The sequence below is a fragment of the Aulonocara sp. 'chitande type north' Nkhata Bay genome, linkage group LG14, assembly GCF_057382095.1.
Source record: "Aulonocara sp. 'chitande type north' Nkhata Bay isolate Kocher_YH1m ecotype deep benthic linkage group LG14, A_spYH_male_GT1.1, whole genome shotgun sequence".
Taxonomy (NCBI): Eukaryota; Metazoa; Chordata; class Actinopteri; order Cichliformes; family Cichlidae; genus Aulonocara; species Aulonocara sp. 'chitande type north' Nkhata Bay.
Window position 1 is genome coordinate 3,340,337 of NC_141357.1, and position 4,710 is coordinate 3,345,046.

A 4,710-nucleotide genomic window follows, 5' to 3' on the forward strand; every position below is an offset into this window, starting at 1 on the left:
GAATTACTAATCAATCAAGACTTCCCAGGATATGTTTGTCCTATGAATATACGTACATTTACAGTGCTGTGACAAAGTATTTGCCCACTTCCTGATTTATTCACTTTTTATATATTTCTCACAGTTGAATGGTACAGCTCATCAAACAAATTTGAGTATTAGACAAAGAATTTGTTTTAATATTTGAGTAATTAATAACAGATGTAGCAGTAGTCAGGACTGAGTACTGGCTATAGAGGAATGGAGCTCAGCTTTTCAGATGAATGTAGTTAGTCATAGTTAGTTTTTTCACAATTTACAATAAACGGACATAGCTATTTTCCTTAATAAATGCAATCTGTCATAGTCCTGCGGCCATGACTGAGTGACTTTGTGTTTGTGTCCCTTATTGTTATTATTCTCTTTATTATTCATGGGCTGTTTTGGGATGGGTTGTGTTTTGGGATTTTAGATACTGGGTTCTGGGTTTGTGCTCCCTCTGTTGGTCCCTGGTGTTAGTGTTCCCCTGTCTCGTCAGGTTAATCAGGTCCAGCTGTTTCCCCCACCTGTGTGTGATTTCCCAGTGTCTCTTTGTGTACTTATAGTGTGTGATTTCCTCTGCTCCTCGTCGCGTCGTCTGTGTTCATCCTCTGTGTTACCCTGCGTACTCTGCATTTCTCCGTGAATCCCCTGCGTGCTCTCCCTGCTGTTCTCCCTTCATGTTCAGGTTTGCCACTCCCTTTGTGTAGTTTCTCCCAGTTTAGTTCATCCTTAGTTCTGTTTGCCATCTCCACTTTATGTTCAGTATTGTCAATAAATCACCTTCACATCTGAGTAAGTGCTGCATCTGAGTCCTCCTTTCCACTCTTCACACGGCCGCTGCCCCGGACCGTGACAGTACGACGCGACCACAAGATGGACCCAGCAGCGCTTAATCCGTCCAGGGAGCTACGAGAGACTCTCATCGATGCCACACAGGAGCTCATCGACCTGTGGCTGGAAAACCCGGGTGGCACGTCCCAGCGCGCTATAGAGAGGCGGCTACAGCGTCTGGTGACCGGTCTCCCATGGCTTCTGGGCTCGCTTTGTTCGTGGGAGCAGGAGTTTCTTCTTTTGGACCTTGGACTTCACCCCCCGTCTGCATTTACTTTCGAGCAGCCCGAGGCGGTGAGTGAGCGGGATGCATTGGCTTCCCCAGATTCCGGGACTTTGTTTTCTGGGGCTATTCAGAGCGGGATGGGAGACTGTACGGGTCGCTTACCTACCTTCGTGGTAACAGATCCTTCGCAAGTGGGCGTGTACAAACCCTCTGGAAAACCGACAGACTCTGTCTCTGCCGCTCCCTCCGAGCCAGGACTGTATCGCCATTCTCCAGCTCAGTTCTGTGTCCAGCCACAAGCTTTCAGGTCTGCAGCTCAACCGTTAGCCTTCCTACGGACACAATTACCTGTTCTGCCGCCGCTCCAGTTAGCCACTCAGCCACCACCACCGCTAGCATCGCTACAACCCATAGTTCAGTTAATGGCTGAGTCACAACATTCACACTATTTTTCCACCGCTGTTTCTAAGCAGGGAGATGAACTGTTTTACAACGGACCTGTTCCTCAAAAGCTGGCAACAATAGAGACTATTGCTCACTCCGGGGCTTCCCCAGAGGCTGGGTTACTGCCCTCGGCTTACTCTGGACCCCTGGAGGCCAAGATGCCAGCTGTGAACTGCACCGGGCTGTCACTGCCTGAGCAGGGTCAGTGCTCTGCGCAGCTGCAGCCCTCCTTATGTGTGCCGGAGGCCCACGTGCCTACTGGTTTTGTTTCATATGTGCCAGAGGCCCACGTGCCTACTGGTTTTGTTTCATATGTGCCAGAGGCCCACGTGCCTACTGGTTTTGTTTCATGTGTGCCAGAGGCCCACGTGCCTACTGGTTTTGTTTCATATGTGCCAGAGGCCCACGTGCCTACTGGTTTTGTTTCATATGTGCCAGAGGCCCACGTGCCTACTGGTTTTGTTTCATGTGTGCCAGAGGCCCACGTGCCTACTGGTTTTGTTTCATGTGTGCCGGGGGCCCCGGTGCCCACTGGTTCTGCGGCTGTTTTCGCTGGGGGGCCCGAGGAGCCCGTCCAGCCTCCTGTTTCGCCTGCTGGGGGGCCCGAGGAGCCCGTCCAGCCTCCTGCTTCGCTAGCTGGGGGGCCCGAGGAGCCCGTCCAGCCTCCTGCTTCGCCTGCTGGGGGGCCCGAGGAGCCCGTCCAGCCTCCTAATTCGCTAGCTGGGGGGCCCGAGGAGCCCGTCCAGCCTCATGCCACACTGACTGCCACGTCGGCTGGGGGGCCCGAGGATCCCGTCCGGCCACCTGTGGCTGCTTCTCCACCTGTGGCTGCTTCTCCACCTGTGGCTGCAGCGCCGCCTCCTGCAGTACCATCACCTGCAGCGCTACCACCTGCTACTGCCACGCCTCAGCCTGAAGCTTCATCCTCACCTGGCCCAGCTTCAGCTTCAGCCTCAGCCTCAGCCTCAGCCTCGTCTGGTCCAGCTTCATCCTCACCTGGCCCAGCTTCAGCGTCAGCTTCTTCTGGCCCAGCTTCGGCTACAGCTTCATAATCGCCTGGTCCGGCTTCATCCTCGCCTGGCCCGGTTTCATCCACGCCTGGTCCGGCTTCATCCTCGGCTTCAGCCTTGCCTGATTCTGGTCCAGCTTCATCCTCACCTGGCCCAGCTTCAGCTACAGCGTCAGCTTCGCCTGGCCCAGCTTCAGCTACAGCTTCATCATCGCCTGGCCCGGCTTCATCCACGCCTGGCCCGGTTTCATCCACGCCTGGCCCGGTTTCATCCACGCCTGATTCTGGTCCAGCTTCATCCTCACCTGGCCCAGCTTCAGCTACAGCGTCAGCGTCGCCTGGCCCAGCTTCAGCTACAGCTTCATCATCGCCTGGCCCGGCTTCATCCACGCCTGGCCCGGTTTCATCCTCGGCTTCAGCCTTGCCTGATTCTGGTCCAGCTTCATCCTCACCTGGCCCAGCTTCAGCTACAGCGTCAGCTTCGCCTGGCCCAGCTTCAGCTACAGCTTCATCATCGCCTGGCCCGGCTTCATCCACGCCTGGCCCGGTTTCATCCACGCCTGGCCCGGTTTCATCCACGCCTGATTCTGGTCCAGCTTCATCCTCACCTGGCCCAGCTTCAGCTACAGCGTCAGCTTCGCCTGGCCCAGCTTCAGCTACAGCTTCATCATCGCCTGGCCCGGCTTCATCCACGCCTGGCCCGGTTTCATCCACGCCTGATTCTGGTCCAGCTTCGTCCTCGCCCGGCCCGGCTTCAGCTACAGCTTCTTCATCGCCTGGTCCGGCTTCATCCACGCCTGGCCCGGTTTCATCCACGCCTGGCCCGGTTTCATCCACGCCTGATTCTGGTCCAGCTTCATCCTCACCTGGCCCAGCTTCAGCTACAGCGTCAGCTTCGCCTGGCCCAGCTTCAGCTACAGCTTCGTCCTCGCCCGGCCCGGCTTCAGCTACAGCTTCTTCATCGCCTGGTCCGGCTTCATCCTCGCCTGGCCCGGTTTCATCCACGCCTGGCCCGGTTTCATCCACGCCTGGCCCGGTTTCATCTTCAGCTTCATCCACGCCTGGCCCGGTTTCATCTCCAGCTTCAGCCTCGTCTGGTCCAGCTTCAGCTTCTGCTTCAGCATCGCCTGGTCCAGCCTTCGTGTCTGCATTCTCGTCTGGTCCAGCCTTCGTGCCCGCATCCTCGGCCACAGCATCCTCATCTTCACCCACTGCACCTGGTCCAGCCTCCGCTTCAGCGTCTTCATCAGCATCGCCTGGTCCAGCTTCAGCATCCTCATCAGCCTCGCCTGGTCCAGCTTCAGCTTCAGCGTCCTCATCAGCCTCGCCTGGTCCAGCCTTCGTGTCTGCATCCTCGTCTGGTCCAGCCTTCGTGTCTGCATCCTCGTCTGGTCCAGCCTTCGTGTCTGCATCATCGTCTGGTCCAGCCTTCGTGTCTGCATCATCATCTCCGCCTGCTGCGGTCCCGGCTTCCGTGCCCTCAGCCTCGCCTGGCCCAGCCTCGTTTGGGTGTGGAGCTAAACGGCCGTTTTCTGGACCGCTGGCTGGGCTACTGGCCGGGCGCCGTCGCCTGACTGGCCGCCATTGCCTTCCGCACGGCCGGCCCCCGGACCGCCATTGCCTGAGCGGCCGCCGTTGCCTTCCGCACGGCCGGCCCCCGGACCCTCTTTGCCTGAGTGGCCGCCATTGCCCTCCGCACGGCCGGCCTCCTGAACCTTTTGTGCGCCTCCACGGCCTTCTTCGTGGCCGGCCTCCTGAACTGTCCCATCCTGGCCTCCTGTATTATCGGGCCCCTGGCCGGCCACCTGAACTGTGTTTTGGACTCTGCTCCCCTGTGAGTTTCTTTTTTTTTTGTGAACGTTTGTTTGGGACTCTGGGGCCTCCGTTTTGGTCGTGGCCCCAGAGTCCCAAACAAAAAATCGTTTTCCAAGTTTAGTTAAGCAATCAAGACCAAAGTGGAGATGTGCATAATGTATATTCGGAGAAACCCAAACACTGCACATTGGTGCAATATTTACCGTACCAACTGTTAAGCACATTGGTGAGAGGTGAGGATTTGGGCTTGTTTTGCAGCCACTGAATAAACCATGAAGTCCTTTTTATACCCGTCTATTCTCGACTAAAGACTAAAGCATTTTTTTCAAAAGCTAAATTTTGGTTGAAATTAGGTCATTCTCAA

General features: G+C 56.3%; 1 pseudogene; it reads left to right on the forward strand.

Annotated features, from left to right (window-relative positions):
- Positions 1–894: 894 nt before the first annotated feature.
- On the forward strand, positions 895–4,105 carry LOC147313883 (uncharacterized; annotated as a pseudogene).
- The last annotated feature ends 605 nt before the right edge of the window (positions 4,106–4,710 follow it).